This window comes from Mirounga angustirostris, unplaced genomic scaffold (assembly GCF_029215605.1).
Source record: "Mirounga angustirostris isolate CCGP_5_RB_7025 unplaced genomic scaffold, mMirAng1.0.hap1 SCAF_2, whole genome shotgun sequence".
NCBI classification, from domain to species: Eukaryota; Metazoa; Chordata; class Mammalia; order Carnivora; family Phocidae; genus Mirounga; species Mirounga angustirostris.
Genome location: NW_026991710.1, coordinates 149058181 through 149073602, shown reverse-complemented (window position 1 = coordinate 149073602; position 15422 = coordinate 149058181). Strand labels below are relative to the sequence as shown.

At 35.9% G+C, this 15422-nt stretch overlaps 1 protein-coding gene across 2 annotated transcripts in view; it reads left to right on the top strand.

Annotated features, from left to right (window-relative positions):
* GLRA3 (glycine receptor alpha 3) overlaps positions 1 to 15422 on the top strand; it is a 196076-nt gene that overhangs the window by 40766 nt on the left and 139888 nt on the right. The gene's annotated exons all lie outside the window — the stretch shown is intronic.

Here is a 15422-nt window from a genome sequence, read left to right as displayed (position 1 = left end):
TATGTACAGGGAAAAGAGTTTGAATAACTAAAAGCTACTGATAACATTTAAAAAATCATTCCATCTACCAAATATTTTGCCTAAATTTATAGGAAAGAGCGTAATTGTCAATTCAAGAATACTCTTTTTTTGTTCTTCTGTCTAATATAGTGTTAAGCAACATATTTATACATCATAAGTAAGTAGATTATCCAAAACCACAATAAGTCCTGGGGTAAAAGATTAGAAAGTTACTTTCAGGTGCGCCTGGGTGGCTCAGTTGGTTGAGCGACTGCCTTCAGCTCAGGTCATGATCCTGGAGTCCCGGGATCGAGTCCCGCATCGGGCTCCCTGCTCGGCAGGGAGTCTGCTTCTCCCTCTGACCCTCCCCCCTCTCATGTGCTCTCTCTCATTCTCTCTCTCTCAAATAAATAAATAAAATCTTTAAAAAAAAAAAAAAGAAAGTTACTTTCATGCCCGTAATTATTTAATATCTCTTGAAAATTATTCTATTTCAATAAAGAAAATAATCCAAATTATAAGAATGCCTACCTTTTCCATGAGATTCAGTTAAGCTATTTTCATTCTTAAAGGTAAAAGGAAATACAATGTAGTCTACAATAATTATTTTTTTCCTGAATTTGTTCTTATGGGAAGAACAGAAAAAGAATTGCTTAGCAGTGGTTTAAGAATTATTTAGAGAGGACTAATAAAAACCAAGAATGGGTAGCAGGAGAAAAAAAATAAGAGCAAAATTTGTTGATAATTTAGAAGTAAAAAATTATGCATTGCTTCAATCTCAAAATTATTTTGACATGTAGACTGCTTTTCTTGATTTGTTTTTAAGCATTTTGACTATTATATTTTTATTTTATTTTTATATTTTTTGGCCACAAATATATATATATTTTAAGATTTATTTAGAAGAAAAGAGAGAGCATGAGTAGGAGAGGGGCAGAGGGAGAGGGAGAGAGAGAGAAGCCTAAGCAGGCTCCACACACAGTGCAGTGCTCACCTGAGGTGGGGCTCCATCTCATGACCCTGAGATCATGACCTGAACCGAAATCAAGAGTTGGACGCTTAACCGACTGAGCCACCCAGGTGCCCTGACCATAAATATTTTTAACTGCATAAGAGGAAAACACTAAATGTAAGCTGTGAGAAAATAGTGCAGCTTAAGAGATTCATACACAAATGAAACAAGATTTCAGCATTATGAGGATCTTCTACAAATTGAGGAAGAGCAGTATCCCCGACATTAGGTTGAAAACTAACTTTGAACTGATCTTGAAAAATATTCAGTTGTCGTATTAGTAAACAGCAAGAAACATAATCAGTAATTAGTGGATTCATTATAGTGATACCATTCAGTGATTCACAAGTATTGCTTTGTTTTACTGAAAACTACAGAGGGAAATGTTTCTATTTTTAAATATCTGTGAACATTTTTAAAAAAAGTCACATAGACTCAATGGATATCTTAATAAAAATACAGGTAAGTTACTAACCACACAACAGCGGTCTGAGTGCCTTTGCTGCTTTCTTGGAAAGTTGACTTTTATTTTATCATTTCAATCATTTAAAAAAGGAAATTTTAAACCATCTTAAATGTGATTAATATTACTATTTATGTGTGAGGCCAGGAAATGACTGAAAAGATTTGGTCTTGCTTAAAATAAGTACTGATTTTTTTTTAATAAAAATACATTTCTAAAAACTAGTTGATAACCAAAGCCAGTTTAGAGTTAGTAGATTTTTTTTTTAATTGAGAATAGGAGAATCAATTTTTACGTCCCAGTGTCCATAAAGGAACAGAAAAGAAAGGGATGGGGGATTTTCTCTCCTTTATGGTTTTCAAGATATGTTATACTCTGAATATCAGAAAAGCAAGGATGCTCATTTGATTAACACGAATAATGTCAGTTTTTTAAAAACAATACCTTAATGGATCAGTTCTTAGCAACACTCTTGTTTTTTCACCTCTCATTAAGAGTGAAACGTTGTTGTCTCCGGGGAAGCTCACAACTTCCTCCCCAAATTAAGCACATTCAGCGCAGTTTCACTTAATTGAATAAAATAACATCATAATCCTTTGACCATCATTTCATTGCCTAATATTGAAATTTAAATAAAATATACTTAAATATTTTTGAGGTGTTTAGGTATTAACAAACTAAATCCAAGACCTATTAGGAAATGATTAGACAGAGAGGAAGATTAGCCCTTCTATTGTCAGGGACCTAGGGACTCACCAGACCTCTTTAAGAAAGAAGTTCATCAGGCAGAAGTATGAAGAAACTGTTCTGGTAATATTTAACTCAATTCTTTTGTGTAGTAGCTCACAAGACTAAAAATACAACATCCCCCCATATTGATTGTTTTTCCTCTTGTCTATTTTTTTTTAAAGGAGTTTACCTAGCTAATCAAATAAACTAATTTAAACTGGGATATACTTCACCTCTCAATTTGTCAAAGACAGAAATTAATACTATAAGGGTTTAGGGTCATGTGTATCAGTAGTGTGATATTCTACTAGTCTGTTTTGTTTCGTTTCTTTAAATAAGCAAAATTAAGTAATTTTTTAAAAGAATAGGGGTAGGAATTGGCCAAAACAGATATAACAATATATTACAATAACTCAATTGATTTAGTCCTCACATCTTCATAGATTAAAATGTTAATAAAAACTAATAATAAAAATAATTTACCTGGATAATTGCTCAGGCAGTAGGCAAGTGTTTTCAAAAATAAAAGCATTAGAAAAAATCTCGCAGGGGTGTTTAAACTCTCAGGGATTTACAAATTTTTTAAGAGAAAAACATAAAATTTCAGTATTGACTTTCTCAGACAATTTACAGGGAATAAGTAAGAATATTCAGTCTCATTAGCAATCAGTGAAGTGCAATTGTAATAATTGTAATAATAATGTGATAGTATTTTCACCTTTCAAAATATCAACATTTAAAAATAATATTAATTATTCCAGCTCAAATACATTATTATGAAATTATTTCTAGAACATTGATTTCAAATTTTTAATTGTTTTCACAAGTATGTATACATCAAGTGGGAACATATCTTGCAGGCCATAGTGGAGAAAAACTATTAAAAAATATAAATTGGCTTTGTTAAAATATTACTCTGATTTTGTTCTTTTATATACTGCTAACTTAAAAAATCTAGATGTAGACATTTTTTCTTTAACGTAAATTATGATACTTGTTTGCATTTTTTGTCACATTTCTCTAAAACAACCTACACCCTTAAAAAAACCTGACCTGTTGGAACGCCTGGGTGGCTCAGTCGGTTAAGCGTCTGCCTTCGACTCAGGTCATGATCTCAGCATTCTGTGATCGAGCCCCACATTGGGCTCCCTGCTTAGCGGGGAGCCTGCTTCTCCCTCTGCCTGCCACTCCCGGGGCTTGTGCTCTCTTTCTCTCTCGGACAAATGAATAAATAAAGTCTTTCAAAAAAAAAAAAATCTGACCTGTTTAAGATTAAATATTTTTTTAAAGATTTTATTTATTTAGTTGAGAGAGAGCGAGCGAGCAAGAGAGAGCACAAGTTGAGTGAAGGGCAGAGGGAGAAGCAGACTCCCCACTGAGCAGGGATTCCCGACGCGGGGTTCCATCCCAAGACCCTGGGATCATGACCTGAGCTGAAGGCAGATGCTTAGCCAACTGAGCCACCCAGGCACCCAAGATCAAATATTTTAAATATGTTATTAAAATATACTGCACAAAAGTAGGAATAAATAATTCTCTTAAAACACTTTAAATTGGTACCAAGCACAGATAGGACATTCTCTTCATCAAAAATTATCTTAGTAATTAAATTAAATATAACGATTAGCTACTTACAAAAATAAATACTGAAAGAAATTAAAACATTTAAATGCCTAACTCACCAACATTATCTTTCTTGGTCACTAATTAATCAACTGTTCTCTTCCCCTCCAGAATGCTCATAACTTATCTTAAACTTTTATGAGAATCAATTTTCTCCAAGAAAAACCTCTTTGCCTTGAGGATAATCTGAGTATGAAAACAACCAAATCTCCATTATATCTTAGCTCTGTTAAATATAATGATTTCTTGAACTATTATAAAAAATACACTTAATAACAACAACTGGGTTTAGAAATGATCTGAGAGGGGTGCCTGGGTGGCTCAGTGGGTTAAGCGTCCTACTCTTGATTTTGGCTCAGGTCCTGATATCAGGGTCGTGAGATTGAGCCCTGCATCAGGCTCCGCACTGAGCACGAAGCCTGCTTAAGATTCTCTCTTTCACTCTCTCTCTGCCCACCCCTCTTTCTCAACAAATAAACTAATAAATAAATATATGTATATAAATAAATTATCTGAGAGTCTTCTAAAAAGAATTAGCAAGTAAAGCTCCACCTGTCACTAAACTTGTTAATCCTTCAACAGAAGACAGTTTTGAATAAATCATTATTTCAAAAAATTTGGTCTTAGAGAGCAGAAATGGTATGTATAGAAACAGTTATTTCTATTTTGAAATACAAAAATAATAGGCAAGCAACGTTATTTCTTCCCTGAAGTTTGAAATCCTTTCTCTTTTAGAACTCTTCCTATCTAAGGGAAAGCAGAAATGGAAGGGCACAGTGACAAAGCGTTGCACATAAGCCTGAACCGCATGGTGTAGAGATTCAGTGCTCAACACAAAACCCAAGCATGTTACTCACTTGGAGTTCCAGACGATTTAAGGGAAGACCCCCAAATCCTTGTAACCAGCAGTTTCTCGAATTCATATTTATATCCAACTCTTCTTTTAGTTTTCAAGTTCTCTTTCTTTTTTTTTTGTCAAGTTTTATTTCTATCTCTCCACACACACAGAGATAGAATAAAACACTTTCTTATTTTCAGAGCATGTGTAAGTTGATAGATACACTTTCTGATCTCTGGTTTTTCTGATTATCTTTTTTTTTTTTTTTAATTTCTAGACTTTTTAAGGAATGGTTTTAGGTTTACAGAAAAATTGATTGGAAATTACCGGGAGTTCCCACATCTCCCCTCGCATCCGCCACAATTTTCCCTATTGTTTACATCTTGCAGGAGTGTGGTATATTAGAATTGATGAATTAATATTGATTAACTATTGAATAGCTATTCATCAACAGTTAATAATATGTTATTATTATTAACTAAAGTCCATTGTTTACCTTGGGGTTCAGTCTTTGTGTTATACATTTTATGGGTTTTGACAAATGAATAACCCACAGATAACTATCATTACTCTGTCATACAGAAGTTTCACTGCCCTAAAAATCCCCTGTGCTTCAGCTACAAATGTCACTCTCCCTCTCCACCCAAATCTCTAGCAACCTCTGATCTTTTTACTGTGTAGAGTTTTGTCATACTGGTAGAATCCTACAGTGTGAAGACTTTTCAGATTTGAAATATGCTTTTAAGAATCCTCCATGTCTTTTTGTGTTTGATAGCTCATTTCTTTTTGTCACGGAATAGTATTACAATAATTACAGTAAATACAATAATCTCTTGTTTATCCATTTGACATGAAAGTAACTTCATACAATTATGGAGCTACAGAACTCTAGCTGAAGTTTGTAGATGTTCCATTGCCTACTGACATTTAGTATTATAAGAAAAGTTAAAATCCTCTTGTGATTTTTGCTCCCTTATACGTAGCCTATATTTTTTCTAACTATGCATATTTTTCTTTAAAAAAAAAAGTATGACTTATGCTAGTATTGTTTTGTGTTATTCTCCAAAACAGTTCTCTTTCTCTTAAAAAAAAATTCTGATCTTTTATCATCTGTATCTAATACTCTCCCACTCATACCCTTCACCCTTTTGTCCTTTTCCTCTATATTTCCTCTATATTTAGGGAGGATTGGTCAGATTTGTTCTGTAAATGACTCTTTGATATTTTACCTGGTGTCATTTGGAACGTTTAGGAAGATTTTAAGTCTGTGATTATGTTTTGGTATCTTCACAGTCCTCTTTATCCTGAACCATTTTCCTTGAACGTGACGTCATGGAGGTTATGCTACAGGTTGCTAGGCAGGTACTATTTTGTATGTTTAGCTGTTTGTTTTGTTTGCAGCAGTAGGAAAAAGCAGGTACCTGGACTTGGTAAAAATGCAATTGTTTAAAAATATTAATGATGAGAAGCAGCACTTCCTTGCCTCAGCAGCCCTTAAGCACGGTTGCTCTTCTTTGAGGCAATCACTCCAAAAGTAAAATTGGTTGCTTCTGGTGAGTACCTGTTCTAATCTGTCTGATGGTTTCTAGGCCTTTTGCAAAGCAGGCATTATAAGATTCCCTTGCACTAACTAGACTTCTAGTTTAATGCCTCAATTCTGGTATTCTGCCTCTTCTGTTTTGCTTTTCGGCCCCATGATTTCTCTTTTCTTCCTGCAGGAACAATTATGTTTATTCATCTTGTTCACTCTCTTTAAGCTGCTGGTTTTCTTATATGTGATGGAAATACTCTGTAGTTCAGGAAAGATTGAGTTGATTTGTGTGCTGATACAGGTTTTGTCTGGTTGTGTGTGTGTGTGTGTGTGTGTGTGTGTAAGGAGGTGATTTGCTGCTATTTTTCTCACTGGAAAGGGAACTCTGACAGACATTCCTGCCCTGAACAGAACTGTGCTTTAGATGAATGTTGAGTGTCATCTAGGCTTTGGTCTGGTGTCTTCCAGATCCCAAACTATAGATGGCTTTAATTTTAAGGTACTTTCAGGAACTCTGTTTTCTCCAGTCATCTTTTTTTTTTTTTTTTAACTTTTTGCAAAGAGTTAGAAGTAGAATAAATTCTGGGAATCTAATGCACAGCATTGTGATTATAGTTAATACTGTATTATTAAAAATTGCTAAGTTGCTATTTAAAAGCTGCTAAGTGGGTAGATCATCAATGTTCTCACCACAAAAAAGAAATAGTAATTATGTGACATGATGGAGATGTAAGCTAAATGCTAAGATGGTATTCATATTGCAATATGTAGGAGTATCGAATCAACACAGTTTGCACCATAAACTTCAACAATGTTGCATGCCAACGATATCTCAGTAAAGCTGGAAAAATAAAACATTTTTAAAGTCGGCATTGATTCACAGAACCATTTTATGTCCAATCACCTTAATGAACTATGTTTGCAAAAAGTAAAAAAAAAAAAAAAAAAGTTATTTCCATGCTTTCAAAAATGGGCTAAACCCCAGGTCATTCCTGCTCTGTAGAATAGGGATGGGAAGCAGGGAACTTCTGAGACAGGTACCCATGGCCTCTCCCTGCAGACTCCTTTTAACTCCCCACTGCCTTCCTGCAGAGGATGACCCTAAGCTTTGTGCCTCTCTGGGTTGTTCTTAGCACATTAGCTCCCTTCCCCATACAGTCCCAACCTGCATTTATTTTAGGCTTACCCTGTTTCATCGATCAACCGTTTTGTTTTTTTTTTTTCTGCCTTCTATATTTTATGTCATTGAACTATGATTTTCCTGCCATTCTCTTTGGTGTGATGTGTTTAGTCTCATTTTTATTTGCTAACATCATTCGATGTTCTCAGAGAGAAAGAAAACTATGTTCAACTTTCCATCTTGAAATAGAAGCATCTAGGAGTCATTTGAAACTAGAAGCCAGTTTAACAGATGAAAAGCAATCAGATAACAAATAAATGTACATCCATAGACAATAAAATGTTATTTACTAGGCCATTTTACCAATTGTTTCTGGATTTTCCTTCTTTCTTTTGACCCTATTGTTTGACAACCCTTAAGTTTCATTTGGATCCAGGCAGAAAATATTCTCTTAGCAATCACTCAATTACATATTCTTTCCAAACATTTATTGCATTTTTGCTGGTTTTTTTTTTCATTCTATCTCCAATGGTTACTTTCTTTATCTAGAGATAACATTGTTTGTCTTCACAATGTCTTTGTGGTTTCTGTCTTTTCTTTTTTTTTTTTTAAGATTTTATTTATTTGAGAGAGAGAATGAGAGAGAGCATGAGAGGGAAGAGGGTCAGAGGGAGAAGCAGACTCCCCGCTGAGCAGGGAGCCTGATGCGGGACTCGATCCAGGGACTCCAGGATCATGACCTGAGCCAAAGGCAGTCGCTTAACCAACTGAGCCACCCAGGCGCCCGGTTTCTGTCTTTTCATCTGTAATATTTCTCTATATTAATCCCTTTCTCCCACATCACAAATCCCGTTTTCAAATAATCTATTCTGCTATAACACATTCTATCCCCAGAATGGCATGTGTACCTAATACTTATTTCCTACCTGGTTTCTTTTTTCAGGGAAAAGTATTAGCAACTTCTTTATCATTTTAACTATTTATATTCAGGCAGACATTACTGTTCTTGAATAAAGTTTACAATTATTTTTTGAAAAGGGTAATTTTCCACTTGCATTTTTACATAATACAAGGTCTTTTTAACAGGAAGAATGTCTTTAATAAGTCTTTCTAAAACTATAAATGTTCACCTGAAATGCTCACAAATTCAGATTGGTGTGCCCTGTATCTTCTGTTTTCTTTGATTTTTAATTTTTAATGTATTTTCCTGTAGTAATTTCCCATTTTTTAATTTTAAAACGATCTCAAATTAACAAAATTTGCAACTAGCACAAAATGTTTTTTTTTTCCTGAGCCACTTGAATGTTGTTGACTTGATGCCCCAATACTTGAGTATATCATACAAATAATATTCTCTTAGACAACCACAACCTAACCATTGAAACAAGAAAATTAACATGAATATATTGTTACCATCTAATTTGTGGACCCCCATTCAAATTTTATCAACAATCTGAATAATGGCTTCATAGCAAAAGAATCCAGTCTAGAATCATGTCATGTATTTTATTTGTCATTTCTCCTTGATTCCTTCAGTCTGAACCAGAACTTCATGCTTTCTATGATTGTCATGACCATGACATTTAAAAATTATATTATTATCCCTTTATTTAGCATAACATGCCTTAGCTTGCATTAGTAATTTTCTTCATGATTCAATTTAAATAATGCATCTTAATAGAAATATCATAGAAGTGATACTTTGTTCTGATTGCATTTTATCAGATGGTGGACCATGTTAATTTTTACCATCACTACTAATGTTCACTTTGATTAATTAAGTTAATTAATTGATTAAGTAAATTAATACTTATTAATACATATGGATATATACACATGTGTGGGTGTGTGTGCATGTATATGGATATATACACGTGTGGATGTGTGTGCATGTATATTTATGCAAATACGTGACGTATTTGAAACGTCATGAAAACCATGATTCACACTGGTATCTCTGATACCATAGGTTTATTCTAGCTTCTGAGTTACCATATTTTAACTTCCTCATCTGTGGGTAAGAAACATGGCTCCCTTTATCCTTAAAATAATGACGTATTTGATCAATATGTAATAAATCTCCCTTGTCTGCTGCCACTCCTTCTCCCGCACAAACGTCCTAGGCTCCTGTTCGGATTCTGTCTGATGGTGCCAGGATGCCCCCAGGTGGACACTCCCTTCACCCTTCTCTGGCTCTAATACTCCACACCAGCTGCCCCACTTTAGGACCATCCTCCTCACTCACTCTGGCTCTAGCATCCCTTGTATGCTGTGTATATACCTCTTCTCCACAGATGTCCTACTCATCCTGTCTAGTTTACCACACTCCCCAAAGCCAACCCAGCATGGACACCCATCTTGTGTTGCCTGACTGAATGACTTTAAGACTGCATTTTCAGGAAGGAAATGGAAGGAAAGGCAACAGAAAGAAGAAACTAGATCCTATTTTTATGTCATAATTTTCAAACTTTCTTCAGGCATCTAACAAATAATTTAAAATGTGGATTTAAAGTCATCAAGTTTATTTTTGTCAATTAAAAAATAAAAAGGGGGCACCTGCGTGGCTCAGTCGGTTAAACAGCCGACTCCTCATTTCGGCTCAGGTCATGATCTCAGGATCCTGATATGGAGCCCCACCTAGGGCTCCATGCACAGCAGAGAGTCTGTGATTCTCTCTCTCCTTCTCCTTCTGCCCCCCCTTCACTCTCAGATAAATAAATAAAATCTTTAATATAAACATAAATAAAAAAATAAAATAATATCTCTCCTTGGGACATGACTACATATATATGTGACATGTACATATATATATATATGTACATGTATATAGATGTAAATATAACATTTTTTTGAGATTTAGTCTTTCAGTTGCATTTTATGTCTTTAAAAAGGGTGAGGTTTTAATAGAACATTATGTTAAAAATTTCTTGGAATCATTTTCATGAACACTTGGGCTGTTTTTTGTCTGTTTCTTTGTTTGTTTGCTTGAGCTTTGCCTTGTGAATCATTTTTCCCTAGTATGAACAGCAATAATATAATTGCCAAGGCTTTGCAATGGACTTTGCCATTTTGCCTTTATCCATCTCTGAATTTAAAGGGCATGTTCTATTTCTTTAAGGGACATCTAAAAGAAAACATCTGCAAGTACTGTCGTTTGCTTTTCGGGGCCAACGATGGTTAATGTAATGAACAATATAAAGGCACAATTTGCCATATGGATGCTATAGCAATTATTTGCTCTGTTGCTAAACATAGCAGTGTATTAGATGGATTTAACAGCTTTTGCACTGGCAGATTGGCCAGGGACTGCTAAACAGGTGCTCTCTGTAATGGCAATAGAATATCTACAATCTCCTCTGAGCTTCATTCTCTACAAAGTTTTTGAATATACGTATCAATAGCTAAGGTAGAATGATTAAGATTGCTGCTCTGATCCACCATAGACCAGAAGCTTAGAGTATAGAATACAGTGCTTTATAAACATTATGGTACTGTATCCACTTCATTCTTTGTAATCCATCTCCACTGCCGCTGGCTTGGTCAGGGCCATTCTATCTCCCATCTGGACTGTAACAATAAATTCTTGTTTTCTCTATCTCTAAGCTTTTGTCATCCATTCAACAACTCACCATGTTGTGTTGGTTCACTGCACAACCATGATCAGAAATCTGTAATAGCTCCCTCATCTTCATGAAGTAAATTCCAAATGCTTTGTATCACTTTGAAGAGATTCTATGATCTAACCCAAGACTACCTTTAAAAACAATGACTTATTTTCAAGTTGCTTTATAGTTTTAGTATATTTAAAAAATATATAAAAACAAAACTATACACACACACACACACACATATATATGTATATATATTCACACACACACACATATTTCAAGTTAGTGTCTGCTCTATTTTTGAAATTTGGAATTAAGTTTTAGTGTCTGAACTCATTCACCTTTCTTTCTGTTGAAGAAAAGAATACACACATAAGTTGTCAAATGGGAACTTGTTTGTTCTAATAATCAGGCAAAGAACACTAGTGATAAACACTGGAGTTAACAATAATGCTTATACCTCAGACCACTGTGATTTACTTTACTGCCACATGAAATTTAGACTTTGAAACCAGGTTGGCTTTCTGCCTTTAGGAGGAGCTTTCCACATGTGATTGGAGGCATGTTGAAGAGTCAAGGGCTGAAGTCTGTTTCATAGAATATAAAACATCGTGTTCCCAACTATAAGTGAAACCCTCAATTAGTTACTTCTCCTTTGACCATTGCTCTTCTGTGGAAATATGTTGTTTTCCTTATTTTCCTTATTGACCTTACTATGCAAGCCTCTCGTCAACTTGGGATGCCAGTGCGCATTTTAGGGAGAAGACAAATACATCAGAGGAGCCCTCCTCCTGGCACGGTACTTAACACTGCTGCTTTCAGAAACTTCCTGGAATCATTAGGGTGTGCCATGAAGCCCAGAGGACACTGAAATGCATCTGAACAGATATCACGAACGCCAGGGCCCTAAAGCCTATGCTGAATTTTCACCTCCATTCTACTTTTCACCACCACTACCTAAAATTGTATGGATAATAATTAAATTTAAAGGATGGGATCAGAAAATATAATTTAAAAAATGCCTCCCTTTTTAGGCAATGTCCACAGAGAAATTAAAGTGTCAAAAATAAAGACCCTGCCTCTTGCTAAATTAAAATAAGAAAAAAAATTTTAAAAAAATCACTACCCTCTCCCTCACTATTTTATTTATCCCAATTTCAGCCAAAAAGTTCACAGTCAGATGGAGCAGGCAGTCCTGTGCCCTGGACCATGTCCCCCCAACATGGATGCACTTCCATCAACATTTTATTGGAAGATGAATTAACCCAATACCAGTGCTCTTGTGTTTACCCTCTTCCGAAGGCTGTGAGTCGATAGAGCACAAGAGAATTTATCTCAAGCTGAACGATATTCCCTAGATTCATATTACTGTGAGCAGCAAAAGAAAAGAGCAGTTTTCATGTTCTCTAGAAAACAGAGAATAACCTAGAAAATATGAATGATTGGTTTTAGCTTTTCAAGATTTCCAGATACTCCGTGTACATATTTTAGAGTTCAATACCTTAGACTTATATTAAGTCAAAAGAAATCTAACCTTTAATAGTGACCTTATACTTCTCTTGTGATGGGATAAAATAATCATGAAGTAAAAGACTGATGCTTTCTCCGTTCTCACATAGTGACACATAAGACACCTTTATTGTCTCAGAAATTTTAAATATTTGTAAATATTTAGAAATAAAAAAGAATTTTTTTTTAAAAAGACACCTGGGTGGTTTAGTCGGTTAAGCGTCTGCCTTCGGCTCAGGTCATGATCCCAGGGTCCTGGGATGGAGCCCCGCACTGGGCTCCTTGCTCAGCGGGAAGCCTGCTTCTCCCTCTCCCTCTGCTTGTCCTCTCTTGCTCTCTCTCTCTCTGACAAGTAAATAAATAAAGATCTTTAAAAAAGAAGAAATATTTTAAAAAGCTTTCTACTAGTAATCAAATAATTATAGCACCTCCAGGATTCAGGACTTTCGTCAAGTTTTCTTGTTCTTAAAAATCCATCCTTCATGTTTAAACTGATATACTTTCTATGTCTGTTTAATTTTACGTTCCTATGCATCTTGATGGTCAATAGACTTTGGGCTCTTTCTAACTGTACAGCATCTACTTGTTTTATTAACATTGTTAATCAAACTTATTATAGACTACTCTATAATCAAAATTAAATGCCTTGCATTTTCAAAGCCTAGCTGTAAGTTCTGACTCCTCTCTCTCTATTTCTTCACCACTCAGAAAATCTCAGTTCATTTTTAGCCCTATGATATAATGGGCACAGATACTTCCTAGTCTGGGATTCCTTAGGCCAGTGGCTTCCAGCATTGCTGCATATCTGAATCATCTGGGGAATTTTTTTTTTATTCTTATGTTAATCCCCATACATTACATCATTAGTTTTAGATGAAGTGTTCCATGATTCATTGTTTGTGCATAACACCCAGTGCTCCATGCAGAATGTGCCCTCCTCAATACCCACCACCAGGCTAAACCATCCTCCCACCCCCCTCCCCTCTAGAACCCTGTTTATTTTTCAGAGTCCATCATCTCTCATGGTTCGTCTACCCCTCCGATTTCCCCTGCTTCATTCTTCCCCTCCCACTACCCTCTTCTTCTTCTTTTTTTTTCTTAACATATATTGCATTATTTGTTTCAGAGGTACAGATCTGAGATTCAACAGTCTTGCAAAATTCACAGCGCTTACCAGAGCACATACCCACCCCAGTGTCTATCTCCCAGTCACCCCATCCCTCCCACCCCACCCCCCACTCCAGCAACCCTCAGTTTGTTTCCTGCGATTAAGAATTCCTCATATCAGTGAGATCATATGATATATGTCTTTCTCTGTTTGACTTATTTCACTCAACATAATACCCTCCAGTTCCATCCACGTCGTTGCAAATGGCAAGATCTCATTCCTTTTGATGGCTGCATAATATTCCATTGTATATATATACCACCTCTTCTTTATCCATTCATCTGTCGATGGACATCTTGGCTCTTTCCACAGTTTGGCTATTGTGGACATTGCTGCTATAAACATCGGGGTACATGTACCCCCTCGGATCCCTACTTTTGTATCTTTGGTGTAAATACCCAGTAGTGCAATTGCTGGATCATATGGTAGCTCTATTTTCAACTTTTTGAGGAACCTCCATACAGTTTTCCAGAGTGGCTGCACCAGCTTGCATTCCCACCAACAGTGTAGGAGGGTTCCCATTTCTCTGCATCCCCGCCAACATGTGTTGTTTCCTGACTTGTTAATTTTAGCCATTCTGACTGGTGTGAGGTGGTATCTCATTGAGGTTTTGATTTGGATTTCCCTGATGCCGAGGGATATTGAGCACTTTTTCATGTGTCTGTTGGCCATTTGGATGTCTTCTTTGGAAAAATGTCTGTTCATGTCTTCTACCCATTTCTTGATTGGATTCTTTGTTCTTTGGGTGTTGAGTTTGATGAGTTCTTTATAGATTTTGGATACTAGACCTTTATCTGATATGTCATTTGCAAATATCTTCTCCCATTCTGTCGGTTGTCTTTTGGTTTTGTTGACTGTTTCCTTTGCTTTGCAAAAGCTTTTTATCTTGAATAAGTCCCAATAGTTCATTTTTGCCCTTGCTTCCCTTGCCTCTGGCGATGTTTCTAGGAAGAAGTTGCTTCGGCTGAGGTCAAAGAGGTTGCTGCCTGTGTTCTCCTTTAGGATTTTGATGGACTCCTGTCTCACACTGAGGTCTTTCAACCATTTGGAGTCTATTTTTGTGTGTGGTGTAAGGACATGGTCCAGTTTCATTCTTCTGCATGTGGCTATCCAATTTTCCCAACACCATTTGTTGAAGAGACTGTCTTTGTTCCATTGGACATTCTTCCCTGCTTTGTCAAAGATGAGTTGACCATAGAGTTGAGGGTCGATTTCTGGGCTCTCTATTCTGTTCCATTGATCTATGTGTCTGTTTTTGTGCCAGTACCATGCCGTCTTGATGATGACAGCTTTGTAATAGAGCTTGAAGTCCGGAATTGTGATGCCGCCGGCTTTGCTTTTCTTTTTCAACATTCCTCTGGCTATGCGGGGTCTTTTCTGGTTCCATACAAATTTTAGGATTATTTGTTCCATTTCTTTGAAAAAAGTGGATAGTATTTTGATAGGGATTGCATTGAATGTGTAGATTGCTCTAGGTAGCATTGACATCTTCACAATATTTATTCTTCCAATCCATGAGCATGGAACGTTTTTCCATTTCTTTGTGTCTTCCTCAATTTCTTTCATGAGTATTTTATAGTTTTCTGAGTACAGATCCTTTGTCTCTTTGGTTAGATTTATTCCTAGGTATCTTATGGTTTTGGGTGCAATTGTAAATGGGATCGACTCCTTAATTTCTCTTTCTTCTGTCTTGTTGTTGGTGTATAGGAATGCCACTGACTTCTGTGCATTGATTTTATATCCTGCCACTTTACTGAATTCCTGTATGAGTTCTAGCAGTTTTGGGGTGGAGTCTTTGGGGTTTTCCACATAAAGTATCAT